This window comes from Callorhinus ursinus, unplaced genomic scaffold (assembly GCF_003265705.2).
Source record: "Callorhinus ursinus isolate GAN/ISIS: 27379988/994484 unplaced genomic scaffold, GSC_fseal_2.0 scaffold47, whole genome shotgun sequence".
Taxonomy (NCBI): Eukaryota; Metazoa; Chordata; class Mammalia; order Carnivora; family Otariidae; genus Callorhinus; species Callorhinus ursinus.
Genome location: NW_027397109.1, coordinates 1,261,895 through 1,284,165, shown reverse-complemented (window position 1 = coordinate 1,284,165; position 22,271 = coordinate 1,261,895).

Here is a 22,271-nt window from a genome sequence, read left to right as displayed (position 1 = left end):
TTCTACATGTCTACTAACTAAAAGTATTTTGAACGTTTGTTTAGGAAAAAAAAATTGAATGTATTAAATCCCAAAGGAAAAACAAGATACAGGAGAAGAAGAAAAAAAGAGACGAATGATTGATTAAATTTAACAGGGCCTTCATTTTTCATTCATTGATGTGTGTTCAAGGGTCCTTCAGTTTTAACTGAATTTCAGGTTGAATCATATATAACTACTAGGAAACTCTGCCACAGTATCCCACGGCTGGAGTCATTTCAATTAATTAAGTGTTGCAGAGGTTAGTAACGATTTTAGGCTGCAAAGTGAAATTATTTCATGAAGTGGCAAGTTTCTCTGTGCTTTCTCTTCCTTCATCTGGATTATGGCAGGCAGAAATTGAATTTTGTCAACAGATTAGAAAGAGCCTTATCCTTGGAATGACTTCAAAGACCAATCCAAAGCCTTGTGTGAAAAAGGAAGAAAAATAAATAAATAATCACGTATAATCAAAAGTACTTTACTCCCAGTTGAGAGGGTCTTACAACTTTCTGAATTGTGGTTAAGTTAAAGGCGAGATATTATAAATTTTCCCATCACTCTAAAGTTTAGAAAATATTCAAGAAAATCAGTTTCTTGTTCAATTCTTAATACCCAATGTAAAAAAAATACAAAATAAGAAAAAACATATCTCAAATAATCAATAAATATATATTGAATTCACTGTGAATCCCAGCCACTCCAGCATTACACTAATTGAAGTTAAGAATAGTAGAAAGACTATGATCTTGTACTCAGGTGCTTTATAATCTTATTCTCTACTCAAGATGTATACATAGACAACACTTAAAAATAAAGGCAACATGTAATAAAGTAACAACTTATGCAGTGGAGGGGAGGAGGGTATGAAAGAGATTAAAACAAAACAAAACAAAACAAAACCTAAAATCATTCAATGCTTACATTGTGCCACACCTGGTGCTAACAATTTTAAATAAAAAAAAATTTCGTTGTTTTTTTCTACCAAAAAGGTAATAACAAAAATAATGTATTACATTTGCTAAAATTGAGAAAACACGTGTGAAAATAAAAGAAATGACAATCTTTTGTAAATTGACTATCTATTAACCAACATTAAAATTTTGACATATGGCATTTCTTCCAGCATTTCCTATGATAATGGCATATCAATATATATTGATCATATCATGTAAGCAATTTAACTGAATTTTTCACTTAACATCATGAGCACTATTCCGTGTCGTTAAATTTTTTTTTTCTGTAACATTATTGTAAATCTCTAAAACATTCCACTTTATGGATACGCTATCATTTATTTAATTAATCTTTTAGTTATTTGTAAGTTAGCTCATTTAATTTCAGCAATCTCTGATTTTAAAAGGAACTTTCCCACCTCATGCATCTGTACTACAATGCCATATTTATTTGCGATAATAAATTACAATTTTATGTATATATAAAATACTACATTAGTGACTAAAAATTAACGTTGTGCCAGAAATATGAAGAAACATGAAGTATTGTCATGTGACCCTAAAGTCCTGGGAGACGCTATCTGTATGTTAGCCATTCTCTTGGCTAATGCGATGCCTATGGTAGAATCAATAAATATTTATGGTTGATCACAAAACTTTATAACAAGCACATCCATGTTCTTCTTTGTTTGTGCCTGCACAGAGGGAATAAAGGAAGGGAGGGTTGCTTAAATCAATATACTAACTTGCAAGCTGGGTAAGTAATGAGAAAAGTAAAGAAGTAGAACTAGGGCAAGGGACTATTTTACTCTGGAACCTAAAGAGACAAATGACAAAGAAAGAAAGAAGTAAATGGGTTCAAACACATGGAAATTAAAGACAGGACGTTTTATTTGATGAAATTCCATAAAAGAGAGTGATGAGATAACTAAAGCCAGAGAAAAGGAGAGGTAACAGAGTAATAGTGTTTAAATAGAAACATTTTTACAAGTTATGCTAGAGAGAAGGTAAGCAAGGACTTCTGTTTTTAACTAAGAGGCAGTAACAGAAAACAGATTTGCTCTCTTGTCTAAAACAACCAAAAAACCCAGACAAAGCAGACAAAACAATGGTTTCCATGGTATTGAATGTCAGACAAGAAAACGGTAATGCCTAAGAGATAGGAAACCAACATGATGAGTCTTATGACTTCCTCAGCTCATTGCCTTGAGGGAATTCCAGTGCTGTGGAAGAGAGGAGGGATGCCAGGCAGATCATGGGCCATCTTCCCAAGCTGAGGAGACAGAGGTGAAGGTCTTGGAGAGGCTCATTTGGTGAGAAGTCACAGGATAGGAACCATGAAGTGAAGAGCTGAACAAAGTGAGAATTCCAGAGATCTGCAAAGGGCTCCCCTTGAGCATTCAGCAGAATACCGAGCAGCACATGTGTGTGATGAATATACCCCAAGCTTGGGAGAGAACCCCTTGAAAAGATTAGCAGGAACAGTATCCAGCATCACATGGGGTTAAAAATAGTGTTTGCTCCCTATTGCCAAGCTGGAAAACTTCACAATTCAGAAATTGCTGGGTAGTAAGAAGAGTCTTACCTTAGCACTAGGCAATAATTGGCCCTAGATACTGCTCTGACCTTGCCTGACAAATATTAAAAGCAAGACAGAAAAATATCAAACTGTTTTCAGGTAACTCAACAGAATACAAAAATATTTACCGGAATACAAATTTATTTGACACTCAACAAGATAAAATTTACAATGTCTGGTATCTAATCAAAGATTACTAGGAATGCAAGCAAGCAAGAAACAGGAACCATCATCATGAGAAAAAGCAATCAATTAAACCAATACCAAAGTGATACAGATTTTAGAATTTTCATTAAACATTAAAACATTAAACATAATAAACATTAAAACAATTATACTGTATTTTATATCTCCCAATGGTAAGTATTAACATGGAAATATAAAAAAAAAAAAGACCCAGATCTGAATTTTAAAGAAAAATTCCACAATCTTTGAGATAAAATACACAGCGGATGGGTGTCTTAGTCAGCTTGAGCTGCTATAACAAATTACCATAGATTGGATGGCATAAACAACCACATTTATTTCTCACTGTTCGGGAAGCTGGGAAGTCTGAGATGAAGGTGCCAAAAGATTCAGTGTCTGATGAGCACCCTCTTCCTGGTTTGCAGACATTGGTCTTCTTATGGTGGAGAGAGAAAGCGGCCGTCTGGTCTCTTCTTATGAGGGCACTAATCTCATAGTGAGAGACCACCCTCATCTAAACCTAAGTACCTCCTAAAGTTCCCACCTCCAAATATAACAATTTGGGGGTTAGGGTTTCAACGTATGAATGTGTGACAAACACTCCCAGCAGTGGAAGTAAGAGCGCAGTAGACATTGCAGAGGAAATGATAAGTGAATTTTAATACAAAGTAATAGAAACATCCCAAAATTAAATGCACAAAGAAAAAAGGAATTTAATTTAATAAATTTATTTATTTATTTAGAATTTTAAAAATAGGGTGCCTGGGTAGCTCATAGGGCGCCTGGGTGGCTCAATCAGTTAAGCGTCTGCCTTCAGCTCAGGTCATGATCCCAGGGTCCTGGGATCGAGCCCCGCATCTGGCTCCCTGCTCGGCAGGAAGCCTGCTTCTCCCTCTCCCACTCCCCCTGCTTGTGTTCCCCCTCTCACTGTGTCTCTCTCTGTCAAATAGATAAATAAAATCTTTAAAAAAAAATTTAAAAATAAAGAAAAAATGCATCTATCTGACAGACATGGAGCAATTATTGTATTCTGGTAAGGTTTTCACTACAGATACAAGAGGAAAGTATCCTGGAGCTTTCTGTCTAAGTGTGGCAGCCAAGATTGAATGGGGGAATACAGTAATTACAAAATATGTGGGTGGGGGAAATAATTTTTTGCAGCTCAGAAATAAACCTGTAAACAGCACATAGCTTGGTTATACTAAAAGAAGGAATCTAAATTTTGAGGTTTTTTTTAAAAAATGGAAAAGGGTCAGTGAGCTGAATGACAACTTCAGGTGGCCCAAAATGCATATAACTGGAGTTCTTGAAGAAGGTGAGAGATAGAATAAAAAATATTTGAATGAATAATGACTAGAAATTTTTCAAACTTGATGAAAACCATAAACTTCCAGATTCAAGATATGCAATAAAATCCATAGACAAGAAACGTTAAGAAAATCACATATTAATAATCAAATTTCTCAAAACTAGTAATATAAAGAAAATCTTAAAAGCAACCAGAGCAAAAAAAATTTTTTTTAATAAATAAGGAAAAAGAAAAAAACAGGTAACATGCAAAGAAACAAAGTCAGTGATGGCAGAGAATTCTTTTGTTACAAGGCAAATGAGAAGTCAGTGGGACAGTCATTTTAAATTACTAAAAGAAAAAGGTAACTGTTAAACTTGAATGATATACCTATAGAAAATATATTGTCAAAAGAAAAATGAAGTAACAATTCAATTAAAAGTAAAGACTCAGTGGGGGAGCCTGGGTGGTTCAGTCAGTTAAGCGTCTGCCTTTGGCTCAGGTCATGAGCCTGGGGTCCTGGGATTGAGCTCCGCATTTGCTCCTTGCTCAGCTGGGAGCCTCCTTCTCCCTCTCCCTCTGCCCCTCCCCCTGCTTGTGCGCTTGCTTGCACTCTCTGTCAAATAAATAAAATCTTTTTAAAAACAGTAAAGACTCAATTAAAAAGACTCAAAAGCTGAAAAATTAAAGGAAGTCCTTTAGTCATTGATGCCAGGGATGAATTAATAAAGGTGCTGAGTGATGATCCAGAAAGGTCTATGCCATGGAAAGAGAGGTTTAATGTCACAGTTCCCCTAGAAATGAGAGGCATGGCATGTCATTCAGGGCCACAGGAGGAAGCATGGGTGTCAGCCAGGAAGCAGAAAGGAGCAAGGAGAAAGCCTAGGTTCACAGCCTTTATTGTGTGTTTTGCAGGAAAGGCAAGGCAGGGCAGGGCAAACAGTTTAGGATTCATGAATTTGAATAATTTCAGCAGGCTTTGGGTCCTAGGGACTGCTGCTAGATATCTGGTTCCTGGCTCTGGATCATTTTAGGGTAGGAGACACGTTGGATTGGTGTCTGAGTTAAATAAAGTTGGTGGTCAGAGATATGGACACAGAATTGGTTGGTTGTATATGAAAGGCAGGCTCCCCAATAAACTGTTTATTGTCTCTAGGAATTAGAGACAATAAAGAGACAGGGAAAGGCAGTCTCATCCCTGCAAAGACCCCTAAAGATGTCAAAACATCATAAAATATTAAAAAAATGAAAAATATGATGAACACAATTGGCTCTGTAACATTTAACATAATATATTAATATCATATTAAGGAAATTTTGGGGTGATGATAGCAGGGACTTTTAGAGCATAGGGCTTATGTTGCCCTAAACAGCATAAAAAACATTTTATTATGAGAGTAGAAAGGCAGACAACAAATAAAAATATAAAGAGTCTGTGCAGGCCAGCCCATAACTAAGTTTTCCATTTATATGGCATTAGTCAGGAAAATAGGCTTGGGATTTTTGCCGTTAATAATATTTTGGTGGAGTTGTAAAGTGTGTTAGAAATATGTTCAGTTCAAGGTGGCTGGTCTAGTGGGTATATTGTTGGAGGATCTGAACTGATAAGATAATAAAGCATATGTAAAGTTTAGTGATATTTGCATGTAGCAAAGGGGAAGGAGTGGTCATGGTTGGAGATGCAGGGCAGGAGATCACAGTGGAGGAGGGCAACAGGAGAAGGAGCTGGGGGGTGAGTGGTCCTCTCCCAAAAGTTGAGGGGTTGGCTGATATGGGGCAGGTGCCTTCTGAGGAAAGCAATAATCTCCATTAGTTTTTAGAATAGAACATATCATAGCAACCTCTACCAGATTTCCCTTTAGACATGATGGTGTAAGGACATAGCAGCTAGCAGAGAGTATGCCAGGATCATGGGCTAAGCAGACAGCAAGCTTAGAAACATAATAGAATCCTCTGGATATTACAAAGGGAGAGAAGCAAAACTGTCCCGGATCCAAGTTGTGTCTTAGGAGAAAAAGCCCATGGGTGTTGCTAGGACAGAGATTTTAGTGGCCAGGATAATGTTGTCTCTCATGCACGGGTGGGGTCTTGGGTTGGGGTGATGTCCTCTGAGTCAATGTCATTTCCAGGGATGAGCTTCCAGGCCAGGAAGATTCCATTTGGAATGTGGGACTGGAAGTATTCTTTTTCAGGTGGATAGATAGCTGGGATGATGTGGGTCTCAGCATTTGCCATATTTGGTTGAAACCGTAGTTTATGTGGAGAGTTTGGGCCTTTACACTATAAATCAAGGCAAGCACCCACGATGAGATATAATATGACCAATAGTCACCTGACCAGTGTGCCGTTGCACTTGAAAGGTTTTGTTTTTGTTTTTTGGTGGAAGTTTAGGTTCAAAGGGGACCCATATCAGATGACCCATGGGTAAATCTATAATTAATGGGCTCCAGGAGAATATATGCCCTCAATCTGACCACCAGCCTTTATGGGATGGGGACATGATTGACAATTTGTAAAGGTAGGGGCAAAATATAGGCTCATCTGTCAGACTAGAATTTGAAAAGGAGTTTTTGAATAGATCACATGTTTCTCAGTTGAACCAGCAATTGGGACGTATTAGGGACATGAAAGTTCCATTGAACGCCTTTTCCAAGAGCCCAATATTATGCATTTTGTAAAGTAAAATGTATGTCTTGGTTGCAACCAATGATGTTAATAACTCCAAAGGAAATAAAGAGTGTCCTGACAAGGCCTTGTATTGTAGCATTAGAACACGTAGAGACATGTATGATTCTGATTTATATTTGGGGTATCTATGAGACAAGAGGTGCCCAGGGTTTCATTACCTTGAGGGGAACAACTTTTAGGTAATGGCCCAAAAGTTTATAATAAATATGAAGACAAGACCATTTGTTGGTCAGAGCATCCAGTATTAAGATGACTGCTTGAAATTGGGCGCCTGGGTGGCTCAGATGGTTAAGCGTCTGCCTTCGGCTCAGGTCATGATCCCGGGGTCCTGGGATCGAGTCCCACATCGGGCTCCCTGCTCCTTGGGAGCCTGCTTCTCCCTCTCTCTCCTCTCTCTCTCTCCTCTGTCTCTCATGAATAAATAAAATCTTTAAAAAAAAATCACTGCTTGAACTTGACCAAGTGTGTGGACCTTTGGGTCCTGTCTTTCATATCTTGGCTAAGTAATGGAAGGCAGCAAAATTCCATTGAGCTCTATCACATATAATGGTTAGTAGTGTTGTGCTCATGGTCTACAAACTCCCATTGCTGTTCACAAAGTTAATCCCAAAGGGTCAAGATTTTGGGGTGCTCTTTCCAAAATCCATAATGGGCAGCTGAGTATGCAGGATTACAGGTTCGGGGTCATTTCCAGGAGATCCTACTGTGAAGCCAATGATTATTATTTTAATGATATATTCCATCAGACTGAAAGGGGCAGGTTTTCATATCAAAAGACATTGAGCAACCAATGGCCATCATGGGTAGTTCAGAAATTCCTAGAAGCATGAGAAAAGAAGAGAAAGAAAACTTTGTGACCCTGAGTTAGACAATGATTTCTCAGGAGTGACATCAAAAGCATGATCCATAAAGGGAAAAAAAATAATCAAAATTTAAAACTTATATTCCCCAAAATACATTTCCCCTAGACCAGACTAGGGGGAAAAAAAAAAAAAAAACTTAGAAAGTAAAGAACTTGTATCTAGAATACATAAAGACTGTTCAAGCTCCATCATAAGATGAAAAACTCATTAAAAAATACACAAAAAAGGTGAACCAACCCTTCAAAGAAAGCATACAGATGGCAAATAAGCATAGAAAATATTTGACATAATTAGTCATTAGGGGAACAAAATTCAAGCAAGCATAAAATACACACGGATTTAAATGTCTACAATCAGGAGAGAAAAAGATTGCCCTTATGAAGTATTTGCGAGTATGCGGAGGAATTGGAACTGGAATTCCCAAGCACACTGGAAAACCATTTGACATTTCTTTTTTTTTTTAATTTTTTTTATTGTTATGTTAATCACCATATATTACATCATTAGTTTTTGATGCAGTGTTCCATGATTCATTGTTTGTTCATAACACCCAGTGCACCATGCAAAACGTGCCCTCCTCAATACCCATCACCAGGCTAACCCATCCCCCCACCCCCCTACCCTCTAGAACCCTCAGTTTTTCAGAGTCCATCATCTCTCATGGTTCATCTCCCCCTCTAACATACTCCCCTTTTCTTCCTCTCCTGTTATCTTCTTCTTTTCCTTTTTTCTTAAAATATGTTGCGTTATTTGTTTCAGAAGTACAGATCTGTGATTCAACAGTCTTGCACAATTCACAGCGCTCACCGTAGCACATACCCTCCCCAATGTCTATCACCCAGCCATCCCATCCCTCCCACCCCCAACCACTCCAGTAACACTCAGTTTGTTTCCTGAGATTAAGAATTCCTCATATCAGTGAGGTCATGTGATACATGTCTTTCTCTGATTGACTTATTTCACTCAGCATAACACCCTCCAGTTCCATCCACGTCGTTGCAAATGGCAAGATCTCATTCCTTTTGATGGCTGCATAATATTCCATTGTGTATATATACCACAACTTCTTTATCCATTCATCTGTCGATGGGCATCTTGGCTCTTTCCACAGTTTGGCTAATGTGGACATTGCTGCTATAAACATTGGGGTACATGTACCCCTTCGGGTCCCTACATTTGTATCTTTGTGGTAAATACCCAGTAGTGCAATTGCTGGATCGAACGGTAGTTCTAATTTCAACTGTTTGAGAAACCTCCATACTGTTTTCCAGAGGGGTTGCACCAGCTTGCATTCCCACCAACAGTGTAGGAGGGTTCCCCTTTCTCCACATCCCCGCCAACATCTGTCGTTCCCTGACTTGTTAATTTTAGCCATTCTGACGGGTGTGAGGTGGTATCTCATTGAGGTTTTGATTTGGATTTCCCTGATGCCGAGTGATGTTGAGCACTTTTTCATGTGCCTGTTGGCCATTTGGATGTCTTCTTTGGAGAAATGTCTGTTCATGTCTTCTGCCCATTTCTTGATTGGATTATTTGTTCTTTGGGTGTTGAGTTTGATAAGTTCTTTATAGATTTTGGATACTAGCCCTTTATCTGATATGTCGTTTGCAAATATTTTCTCCCATTCTGTCAGTTGTCTTTTGGTTTTGTGGACTGTTTCTTTTGCTGTGCAAAAGCTTTTTATCTTGATGAAATCCCAATAGTTCATTTTTGCCCTGGCTTCCCGTGCCTTTGGCGATGTTTCTAGGAAGAAGTTGCTGCGGCTAAGGTCGAAAAGGTTGCTACATGTGTTCTCCTTTAGGATTTGGATGGACTCCTGTCTCACGTTTAGGTCTTTCAACCATTTGGAGTCTATTCTTGTGTGTGGTGTAAGGAAATGGTCCAGTTTCATTCTTCTGCATGTGGCTGTCCAATTTTCCCAACACCATTTGTTGAAGAGACTGTCTTTTTGCCATTGGACATTCTTTCCTGCTTTGTCAAAAATAAGTTGACCATAGAGTTGAGGGTCCATTTCTGGGCTCTCGATTCTGTTCCATTGATCTATGCATCTGTTTTTGTGCCAGTACCATACTGTCTTGATGATGACAGCTTTGTAATAGAGCTGGAAGTCCGGAATTGTGATGCCGCCAGCTTTGCTTTTCTTTTTCAGTATTCCTCTGGCTATTCTGGGTCTCTTCTGGTTCCATACAAATTTTAGGATTATTTGTTCCATTTCTTTGAAAAAAGTGGATGGTATTTTGATGGGGATTGCATTGAATGTGTAGATTGCTCTAGGTAGCATTGACATCTTCACAATGTTGATTCTCCCAATCCATGAGCATGGAACGTTTTTCCATTTCTTTGTGTCTTCTTCAATTTCTTTCATGAGTATTTTATAGTTTTCTGAGTACAGATCCTTTGCCTCTTTGGTTAGATTTATTCCTAGGTATCTAATGGTTTTGGGTGCAATTGTAAATGGGATAGACTCCTTGATTTGTCTCTCTTCTGTCTTGTTGTTGGTGTATAGGAATGCCACTGATTTCTGTGCATTGATTTTATATCCTGCTACTTTACTGAATTCCTGTATGAGTTCTAGCAGTTTTGGGGTGGAGTCTTTTGGGTTTTCCACGTACAGTATCATATCATCTGCAAAGAGTGAGAGTTTGACTTCCTCTTTGCCGATTTGGATGCCTTTGATTTCTTTTTGTTGTCTGATTGCTGTGGCTAGGACTTCTAATACTATGTTGAATAGCAGTGGTGAGAGTGGACATCCCTGCCGCGTTCCTGACCTTAGGGGAAAGGCTCTCAGCCTTTCCCCATTGAGAATGATACTCGCTGTAGGTTTTTCATAGATGGCTTTTAGGATATTGAGGTATGTACCCTCTATCCCTATACTCTGAAGAGTTTTGATCAAGAAAGGATGTTGTACTTTGTCAAATGCTTTTTCTCAATCTACTGAGAGGATCATATGATTCTTGTTCTTTCTTTTGTTAATGTATTGTATCACGTTGATTGATTTGCGGATGTTGAACCAGCCTTGCAGCCCAGGAATAAATCCCACTTGGTCATGGTGAATAATCCTTTTAATGTACTGTTGGATCCTATTGGCTAGTATTTTGGTGAGAATTTTTGCATCCATGTTCATCAAGGATATTGGTCTGTAATTCTCTTTTTTGATGGGGTCTTTGTCTGGTTTTGGGATCAAGGTAATGCTGGCCTCATAAAATGAGTTTGGAAGTTTCCCTTCCATTTCTATTTTTTGGAACAGTTTCAGGAGAATAGGTATTAATTCTTCTTGAAATGTCTGATAGAATTCCCCCGGGAAGCCGTCTGGCCCTGGGCTTTTGTTTCTTGGGAGATTTTTGATGACTGTTTCAATTTCCTTAGTGGTTATAGGTCTGTTCAGGTTTTCTATTTCTTCCTGGTTCAATTTTGGTAGTTGATACATCTCTAGGAATGCACCCATTTCTTCCAGGTTCTCTAATTTGCTGGCATAGAGTTGCTCATAATATGTTCTTATAATTGTTTGTATTTCTTTGGTGTTGGTTGTGATCTCTCCTCTTTCATTCATGATTTTGTTGATGTGGGTCATTTCTCTTTTCTTTTTGATCAATGTGGCCAGGGGTTTATCAATCTTGTTAATTCTTTCAAAGAACCAGCTCCTAGTTTCGTTGATCTGTTCTACTGTTCTTTTGGTTTCTAGTTCATTGATTTCTGCTCTGATCTTTATGATTTCTCTTCTCCTGCTGGGTTTAGGCTTTATTTGCTGTTCTTTCTCCAGCTCCTTTAGGTGTAGGGTTAGGTTGTGTATTTGAGACCTTTCTTGTTTCTTGAGAAAGGCTTGTATTGTTATATACTTTCCTCTCAGGACCGCCTTTGCTGTATCCCAAAGATTTTGAACAGTTGTGTTTTCATTTTCATTGGTTTCCATGAATTTTTTTAATTCTTCTTTAATTTCTTGGTTGACCCATTCATTCTTTAGTAGGATGCTCTTTAGCCTCCATGTATTTGAGTTCTTTCCGACTTTCCTCTTGTGGTTGAGTTCTAGTTTCAAAGCATTGTGGTCTGAAAATATGCAGGGAATGATCCCAATCTTTTGGTACCGATTGAGACCTGATTTGTGACCTAGGATGTGATCAATTCTGGAGAATGTTCCATGGGCACTAGAGAAGAATGTGTATTCCGTTGCTTTGGGATGGAATGTTCTGAATATGTCTGTGAAGTCCATTTGGTCCAGTGTGTCATTTAAAGTCTTTATTTCCTTGTTGATCTTTTGCTTAGATGATCTGTCCATTTCAGTCAGGGGGGTGTTAAAGTCCCCCACTATTATTGTATTGTTGTCAATGTGTTTCTTTGCTTTTGTTATTAATTGCCTTATATAATTGGCTGCTCCCATGTTCGGGGCATAGATATTTACAATTGTTAGATCTTCTTGTTGGATAGACCCTTTAAGTAGGATATAGTGTCCTTCCTCATCTCTTATTACAGTCTTTGTTTTAAAATCTAGTTTGTCTGATATAAGGATTGCCACCCCAGCTTTCTTTTGGTGTCCATTAGCATGGTAAATGGTTTTCCACCCCCTCACTTTCAATCTGGGGGTGTCTTTGGGTCTAAAATGAGTCTCTTGCAGACAGCATATTGATGGGTCTTGTTTTTTAATCCAATCTGATAGCCTGTGTCTTTTGATTGGGGCATTGAGCCCATTTACATTCAGGGTAACTATTGAAAGGTATGAATTTAGTGCCATTGTATTACCTGTAAGGTGACTGTTAACTGTCTGTTGTCTGTGTTCGTTTCTGCTCTTTGCTGCTTTTAGGTTCTCTCTTTGCTTAGAGGACCCCTCTCAATATTTCTTGGAGGGCTGGTTTTGTGTTTGCAAATTCCTTTAGTTTTTGTTTGTTCTGGAAGCTTTTTATCTCTCCTTCTATTTTCAGTGATAGCCTAGCTGGATATAGTATTCTTGGCTGCATATTTTTCTCGTTTAGTGCTCTGAAGATATCTTGCCAGTCCTTTCTGGCCTGCCACGTCTCTGTGGATAGGTCTGTTGCCAATCTAATGTTTCTACCATTGTAGGTTACATATCTCTTCTCCCGAGCTGCTTTCAGGATTTTCTCTTTGTCTCTGAGACTCGTAAGTTTTACTATTAGATGTCGGGGTGTTGACCTATTATTATTGATTTTGAGAGGGGTTCTCTGTGCCTCCTGGATTTTAATGCCTGTTTCCTTCCTCACATTAGGGAAGTTTTCTGCTATAATTTGCTCCAATATACCTTCTGCCCCCCTCTCTCTCTCTTCTTCTTCTTCTGGGATCCCAATTATTCTAATGTTGTTTCGTCTTATCGTATCACTTATCTCTCGAATTCTGCCCTCGTGATCCTGTAGTTGTTTCTCTCTCTTTTTCTCAGCCTCTTTATTTTCCATCATTTGGTCTTCTATATCGCTGATTCTCTCTTCTGCCTCATTTATCCTAGCAGTTAGTGCCCCCATTTTTGGTTGCACCTCATCAATAGCCTTTTTGATTTCGATTTGGTTAGATTTTAGTTCTTTTATTTCTCCAGAAAGGGTTTCTCTAATAACTTCCACGCTTTTTTCAAGCCCAGCTAGTATCTTTAAAGTCATGATTCTGAACTCTAGGTCCGACATCATACTAATGTCTGTATTGAGTAGGTCCCTGGCTGATGGTAGTACCTCTTGTTCTTTTTGCTGAGGTGATTTCTTTCGTCTTGTCATTTTGTCCAGAGGAGAATAGATGAATGAGAGAACGAAATGCTAACAGGTTTACAACGTCCCCAGCAAATATACTGTATACAAATCAGAAAAGACCTGAAACCAGGGGAAAAGAAAGGGAAAGAAAGAAAAAAGAAAGAGAAAAAAGAAAAAAAAAGATAAAAACAAAAACAAAACAATACAAAAATAGCAGAATATGATCAAATATGATCAGGCTAGTGCATAGATCAGTGCCACACACTAGATTTTGGGCGTATTTTGGTCTGTTAGAAAAAAGTGCCTCCTAAAATTTTAAAGGAAGAAAGACATATATGTACAAAATAAGGGTTGATACAATGAAGGGATGGAAGATGACTGTAAAGATGAAAATTATAAAAGGTTTTATAAAAGGACTTGGTAAGATAAGTTGTTTGAAAAAAGAAAGAAGATTTAAGAAAAGAAAAAAAAAAGGATAAAGGGAGAGAATGTGATCAGGCAGGAGACTAGAACAAAGCCATACACTAGTGATTTAGGGTATATTTTGATCTGTTAGAAGAAACTGTACCTCAAAATTTTAAAGAGAGAACAACTTATATATATATGCCAAAAATAAGGGTAACTACTGAGGGGATAAAATATGACTCTAAAAATGAAAAATGAAAAATGTTTTTTTTTTTTTAAAAAGGGATTGATAAGATGTTGGTTAAAAAAAGGGAAAAAGAAAAATAAAAAAAAACAGTCAACAAAAATTAACTTTCATGAAATAATGAATCATGGTTAAAAAAAAAAAAAAAAAAAAGCCATGAATCTATGTGCAGTATTCCCCTAGCGCTGGAGTTCTCCCGTTCTCCTTGATCGATCAACTTGGTCTTGGCTTGCTGGCTGTTTGTGCTGATCTTCTGGGGGAGGGGCCTGTTGCTGTGGTTTCCAAATGTCTTTGCCGGAGGCGGAATTGCCCCGCCCTTGTCGGTCCGGGCTAAGGAAGCTGCTCCAGTTTGCTCTCAGGAGCTTTTGTTCCCTGCAAGCTCTCCGTACAGCCTTGGAGGACCAGGGCAGAAATGGTGGCCTCCCAATCTCTACCCGGAGGAGCCGAGAACTCGGGGCCCCGCTCCTCAGTGCGCCCCCAGAGAAAAGCAGTCACTTCCGTGTCCCCGGTCTCCGGCCGCACTCCGTGCTCACCTGGCCTGTGACTGAGCGTTTCTATCTCTGGTACCCGACCCCGCGCAGAGTCTCCAAACCCAGCAGATCCCTGCAGTGCGTTCCCGCACCGCTCCTCCCCGGGAAGGAAGGGGAGTCTCCCCGGATCTGCCGCTTGTTGGGTCCCTGCTGGGGGAGCCGTGCCCCGACTGGGCCGCGGATCACAGTTTATGGCCACCCCGAGCTGAGAGCCCGCGACTCTGCTCCGTCTCTGCAGCCGGCTTCCCCGCTCCGATACCTGGGAGCTCTGCCGCACTCAGGCTCCCCCGGTCTTTCTGTGACCCCAAGAGTCCTGAGACCACACTGTCCCGGGAGGATTCCACCCCCCGCTTAGCCACTGCAGCGACGTCCCTCAGCGGAGCCAACTTCTAAAAGGTCCGATTTTGTGCTCCGCGGCTCTGTCACTTGCCAGAAGCGGCCGGCGGAGGCCCCTCCCCCGCCGTCTATCCTCCGGAATATCGCCTCGGATTCACTTCTCCGCACGTCCTACCTTCCAGTAAGTGGTCGCTTCTCTGTTCAGAGAGTTGTTGCTACTCTCCTGTTCGATCTCCTGTTGAGTTCGTAGGTGTTCAGAATGGTTTGATCCCTATTCAGCTGAATTCCTGAGACCAGACGAAATCTAGGTCTCCTACTCCTCCGCCATCTTGCTCCGCCTCTCCCATTTGACATTTCTTAAAAAGTTAAACATCACCTACTGTATGATCTAGCCATTCCACTCTTAGGTGGCTTACTTAAGAGAAATGAAAGACCTGCATACAAATGTTCAGAGCAGCTTTATTTGTAATAGCCCAGGCCTGGAACCAAACCAAATGCCTATCGATACGGGGCTGCATGCATACATTTTGGTGTTTTCCTAAAATGGATTAGTACATAGCAACAAGAAAGAATCGAGTACTGATACATGCAAACATCTGGGTAAATCGGGCAAGCCTGGGCGCGTTCAGGGTGGTAGGGCCGTAGACACACCTGGATAAATCCAAGAGTGATTACACGGAGTGACATAATCCAGAGAAAAGAGCATATATATTGAATAATTTGATTTACATAAATTCCCCCAAAATGAAAATGAATCTATAATGACGGAACACAAATTAGTGGTTGTTTGCGGATGGAAGAAATACAGGGAGGGCAGAAGGCAGTTTAAAGGGGTACCAGGAAGTCTTTGCCTTTGGGGGTGATAGATATATTAACTACCTTGACTATGGTGATGGTTTCACAGTTTTATATGTATGTCAAAGTGCATCAAAATGTGCACTTTAATTATGTGCACTTTATACCTCCATTAAGTGGTTTAAAAATGAGAATTAGGAAATATACATGGAACAGTAATTGTATTTTTGGTGAAATGGAATCCTGATAACCCCCATAACAAAAACAAAAGGACAGAGGCGTGGCAAGACTATCAACTGAATATTTTAGAAGCCCCTAGCTTCACTGATAATAGATGATAGATAGATGATAGAGAGAGAGAGAGAGGGAAAGAGAGGGAGAGAGAGGGAGAGAAGACTGTATAGTTAAAACAAATGAGCTGTCTTCCTTCTCAGCTGTTTAGATATCACAGTAAATTCCATAATGTAGGAGAGTCCTAATTTTTACAGAGGGGGCAAGGTCAGTGGTCCTGCCTGAGGCTGTCAGCGGCAGAGAGGTCAGTACCTGAGCCCTTTTGCATTATCCCTTGTGTCTGTGCTATAGTTGAAAAGGTCTGGAAAGAGCTGAGAGGGAATCCCTAGTCTCCCACCCCCTCATGCCCAGAGCTTTGTCACTCTCAAAAGACACTTAGCAGCAAACCCCTATTCCTCACTTAACCCCTGTACAGACTTAACCATGGCTACCCAGGATGGTAACATGGATTTGTTGGAAGTTCAGAATGTTCTCAGCATATGATGCAGCAACTCTGCAGGGAGATTTTAGTTCATCCTGTGGCACTTTTGCTACTCTAACAAGATATACAATAGCACAGAACGACTCATCGGATGATTTCCAGGAACAAAGCACTTTGCAGATCTATTAGGAAGCCACAGGGTCAATGCCTAATGCTTCTGTACGTGGGGGTTGGGGCCTTGCAGTTTCCCCTTCTGGACAGGCTCTAAGGGAACAAATAAGGCTTTTAGTTTGGGGAAAAAAATAAGAAATAGTTATAAAATTGCATAGTGGGGAATAGGGTTCCTCTTATCTTATTAAACCACTAAAAGTTTTATCACTGAACATCACTCATGACATTGAAAAGCAAGACTAAGATAATTATGTGGTGCTTCTTCTTTTTTTCTTTTTTCAAGTCAAAGATTAAAGACCCCCCCCGCCCCCTCCAAAAAGAAATTATAGAGCAGAGAAAAAGCCTTGGAAAATTTAAACTGTGCACTGGTAAAATCTTCCCAACAAAAGAAAGGAGAGCAAAAGTATAAGTTAATTGTGGCTAATTCTTTAGTTTGGTGTCTGAATAGAATAGTTAACTGTTAGAAAGATAATTTGGAAGCTCAAGATATGGTTGGAACTCTCTCTCTCTCCCCACTTCCTTCCCTCCCTTTCTCCCATCCTTTTTTATATAGTTAAAAGAGTGGCAATTAGGGGCAATCTAATAGAAAAGGGGGTACACTAATACAGAATTCTAGATGAATTAGATGCACAATGGTAAAACATTTGAATTATTTTTGATTTTTAACAACAGGATATGACTTAACGTTTTCAAGAAGTTGAAAATATCACAAATTTTACCCAAACACTCCTAATATTAGTTAAATGTCAAGTTAAAAGTCAGAAAGAGAAAAACATTTCTGTGAAAGAAGAGGAGAGTTTTGGAGACGCTTAACATTCTAAGAACAGAAGCGGGAGGAAGGGCACCCTGGGTGGCTCAGTTGGTTAAGCATCTCTTGATTTTAACTCAGGTCATGATCTCGGTCTTGAGAGTCCGCTGGAACCTCTCTTTCTGCTCTTCCCCCACTCACTCTCTCTCAAATAAATAAGTAAATAAATAAAATCTTTAAAAAAAGTGCAGCAAATGTATATATATACCACATCTTCTTTATCCATTCATCTGTCGATGGACAACTTGGCTCTTTCCACAGTTTGGCTATTGTGGACATTGCTGCTATAAACATCAGGGTGCACGTACCCCTTCGGATCCCTACATTTGTATCTTTGGGGTAAATACTCAGTAGTGCAATTGCTGGATCGTATGGTAGCCCTATTTTCAACTTTTTGAGGAACCCCCATACTGTTTTCCAGAGTGGCTGCACCAGCTTGCATTCCCACCAACAGTGTAGGAGGGTTCTCCTTTCTCCGCAACCCTGCCAACATCTGTCGTTTCCTGACTTGTTAATTGTAGCCATTCTGACTGGTGTGAGGTGGGATCTCATTGAGGTTTTGATTTGGATTTTTCCTGATGCCCAGCGATGCTGAGCACTTTTCATGTGTCTGTTGGCCATTTGGAGGTCTTCTTTGGAAAAATGTCTGTTTATGTCTTCTGCCCATTTCTTGATTGGATTATTTGTTCTTTGGGTGTTGAGTTTGATAAGTTCTTTATAGATTTTGGATACTAGCCCTTTATCTGATATGTCATTTGCAAATATTTTCTCCCATTCTGTCGGTTTTCTTTTGGTTTTGTTGACTTTTTTTTTTTTGCTGTGCAAAAGCTTTTAATCTTGATGAAATCCCAATAGTTCATTTTTGCCCTTGCTTCCCTTGCGTTTGGGGATGTTTCTAAGGAGAAGTTGCTGCAGCTGAGGTCAAAGAGGTTGCTGCCTCTGTTCTCCTTTAGGATGTTGATGGACACCAGTCTCACATTTAGCTCTTTCAACCATTTGGAGTCTACTTTTGTGTGTGGTGTAAAGAAATGGTCCAGTTTCATTCTTCTGCATGTGGCTGTCCAATTTTCCTAACACCATTTGTTGAAGAGACTGTCTTTTTGCCATTGGACATTCTTTCCTGCTTTGTCAAAGATGAGTTGACCATAGAGTTGAGGGTCCATTTCCGGGCTCTCGATTCTGTTCCATTGATCTATGTGTCTGTTTTTGTGCCAGTACCATACTGTCTTGATGATGACAGCTTTGTAATACAGCTGAAAGTCCGGAATTGTGATGCCGCCAGCTTTGCTTTTCTTTTTCAATATTCCTCTGGCTATTCGGGGTCTCTTCTGGTTCCATACAAATTTTAGGATTATTTGTTCCATTTCTTTGAAAAAAGGGGATAGTATGTTGATGGGGATTGCATTGAATTTGTAGATTGCTCTAGGTAGCATTGACATCTTCACAATGTTTGTTCTTCCAATCCATGAGCATGGAACGTTTTTCCATTTCTTTGTGTATTCCTCAATTCCTTTCATGAGTATTGTATAGTTTTCGGAGTACAGATCCTTTGCCTCTTTGGTTAGATTTATTCCCAGGTATCTTATGGTTTTGGGTGCAATTGTAAATGGGATAGACTCCTTGATTTGTCTCTCTTCTGTCTTGTTGTTGGTGTATAGGAATGCCACTGATTTCTGTGCATTGATTTTATATCCTGCCACTTTACTGAATTCCTGTATGAGTTCTAGCAGTTTTGGAGTGGAGTCTGTTGGGTTTTCCACATAAAGTATCATATCATCTGCAAAGAGTGAGAGTTTGACTACCTCTTTGCCGATTTGGATGCCTTTGATTTCTTTTTGTTGTCTGATTGCTGTGGCTAGGACTTCTAATACTATGTTAAATAGCAGTGGTGAGAGTGGACATCCCTGCTGCATTCCTGACCTTAGGGCCAAAGCTCTCAGCTTTTCCCCATTGAGAATGATATTCGCTGTAGGTTTTTCATAGATGGCTTTTATGATATTGAGGTATGTACCCTCTATCCCTATACTCTGAAGAGTTTTGATCAAGAAAGGATGCTGTACTTTGTCAAATGCTTTTTCTGCATCTATTGAGAGGATCATATGATTCTTGTTCTTTCTTTTGTTAATGTATTGTATCACGTTGATTGATTTGTGGATGTTGAACCAACCTTGCACCCAGGGGTAAATCCCACTTGGATATGGTGGTGGATGGATCCTATTGGCTAGTATTTTGGTGAGAATTTTTGCATCCATGTTCATCAGGGATATTGGTCTGTAATTATCCTCTTTGATGGGGTCTTTGTCTGGTTTTGGGATCAAGGTAATGCTGGCCTCATAAAATGAGTTTGGAAGTTTTCCTTCCATTTCTATTTTTTGGAACAGTTTCAGGAGAATCGGTATTAATTCTTCTTTCAATGTTTGGTAGAATTCCCCTGGGAAGCCATCTGGCCCTGGGCTCTTGTTTTTTGGGAGATTTTTGATGACTGTTTCAATTTTCTTAGTGGTTATAGGTCTGTTCAGGTTTTCTATTTCTTCCTGGTTCAATTTTGGTAGTTGATACATCTCTAGGAATGCATCCATTTCTTCCAGGTTATCTAATTTTCTGGCATAGAGTTGCTCAAAATATGTTCTTATAATTGTCTTTCTTTGGTGTTGGTTGTGATCTCTCCTCTTTCATTCATGATTTTGTTGATTTGGGTCATTTCTCTTTTCTTTTTGATAGGTCTGGCCAGGGGTTTATCCATCTTGTTGATTCTTTCAAAGAACCAGCTCCTAGTTTCTTTGATCTGGTCTACTGTTCTTTTGGTTTCTATTTCATTGATTTCTGCTCTGATCTTGATTATTTCTCTTCTCCTGCTGGGTTTAGGCTTTATTTGCTGTTTTTTCTCTAGCTCCTTTAGGTGTAGGTTTAGGTTGTGTATTTGAGACCTTTCTTGTTCCTTGAGAAATGCTTGTATTGCTATATACTTTCCTCTCAGGACTGCCTTTGCTGCATCCCAAAGATTTTGAAAGTTGTGTTTTCATTTTCATTGGTTTCCATGATTTTTTAAATTCTTCTTTAATTTCCTGGTTGACCCATTCATTCTTTAGCAGAATGCTCTTTAGCCTCCACGTATTTGAGTTCTTTCCGACTTTCCTCTTGTGATTGAGTTCTAGTTTCAAAGCATTGTGGTCTGAAAATATGCAGGGAATAATCCCAATATTTTGGTACCAGTTGAGGCCTGATTTGTGACCTTGGATGTGATCTCTTCTGGAGAATGTACCATGGGCACTAGAGAAGAATGTGTATTCCGTTGCTTTGGGATGGAATGTTCTGAATATGTCTGTGAAATCCATTTGGTCCAGTGTGTCATTTAAAGTCTTTATTTCCTTGTTGATCTTTTGCTTAGATGATCTGTCCATTTCAGTCAGGGGGGTGTTAAAGTCCCCCACTATTATGGTATTGTTGTCAATGTGTTTCTTTGCTTTTGTTATTAATTGCCTTATGTAATTGGTTGCTCCCATGTTGGGGCATAGATATTTACAATTGTTAGATCTTCTTGTTGGATAGACCCTTTAAGTAGGATCTAGTGTCTTTCCTCTTCTCTTATTACAGTCTTTGGTTTAAAATCTAATTTGTCTGATATAAGGTTTGCCACCCCAACTTTCTTTTGGTGTCCATTAGCATGGTAAATGGTTTTCCACCCCCTCACTTTCAATCTGGGGGTGTCTTTGGGTCTAAAATGAGTCTCTTGCAGACAGCATATTGATGGGTCTTGTTTTTTAATCCAATCTGATAGCCTGTGTCTTTTGATTGGGGCATTTAGCCCATTTACATTCAGGGTAACTATTGAAAGATATCAATTTAGTGCCATTGTATTGCCTGTAAGGTGACTATTACTGTATATTTTCTGTGTTCCTTTCTGGTCTATGCTGCTTTTAGGCTCTCTCTTTGCTTAGAGGACCCCTTTCACCATTTCTTGGAGGGCTGGTTTCGTGTTTGCAAATTCCTTTCGTTTTTGTTTGTCATGGAAGCTTTTTATCTCTCCTTCTATTTTCAATGACAGCCTAGCTGGATATAGTATTCTTGGCTGCATATTTTTCTCATTTAGTTCTCTGAGGATATCATGCCAGTCCTTCTGGCCTGCCACGTCTCTGTTAATAGGTCTGTTGCCAATCTAATATTTCTACCATTATAGGTTACATATCTCTTCTCCCGAGATGCTGTCAAGATTTTTTTTTGTCTCTGAGACTCGTAAGTTTTATTATTAGATGTCGGGGTGTTGACCTATTTTTATTGATTTTTGACAGGGGTTCTCTGTGCATCCTGGATTTTGATGCCTGTTTCCTTCCCCACATTAGGGAAGTTCTCTGCTATTATTTGCTCCAATATACGTTCTGCCCCTCTCTCTCTTTCTTCCTCTTCTGGGGTCCCAATTATTCTAATGTTGTTTCATCTTATCGTATCGCTTATCTCTCGAATTCTGCCCTCGTGATCCAGTAGTTGTTTATCTCTCTTTTTCTCAGCTTCTTTGTTTTCCATCATTTGGTCTTCTATATCGCTAATTCTCTCTTCTGCCTCATTTATCTTAGCAGTTAGTGCCCCCATTTTTGATTGCACCTCTTTAATAGCCTTTTTTATTTCAACTTGGTTAGATTTTAGTTCTTTTATTTCTCCAGGAAGCGTTTCTCTAATAACTTCCATGCTTTTCTCATGCCCAGCTAGTATCTTTAAAATCATGATTCTGAACTCTAGGTCCAACATTGTACTAATGTCTGTATTGAGTAGGTCCCTGGCAGACGGTACTACCTCTTGTTCTTTTTGTTGAGGTGATTTTTTTCGTCTTGTCATTTTGTCCAGAGGAGAATAGATGAATGAGAGAACAAAATGCTAACAGGTTAACAACGTCCTCAGAAAATATACTCTAAACAAATCAGAAAATACCTGAATCCAGGCAAAAAGAAAGGGAAAGAAAGAAAAAAGAAAGAGAAAAAAAGAGAAAAAGATTAAAAACAAACAAAACCAGAACAAC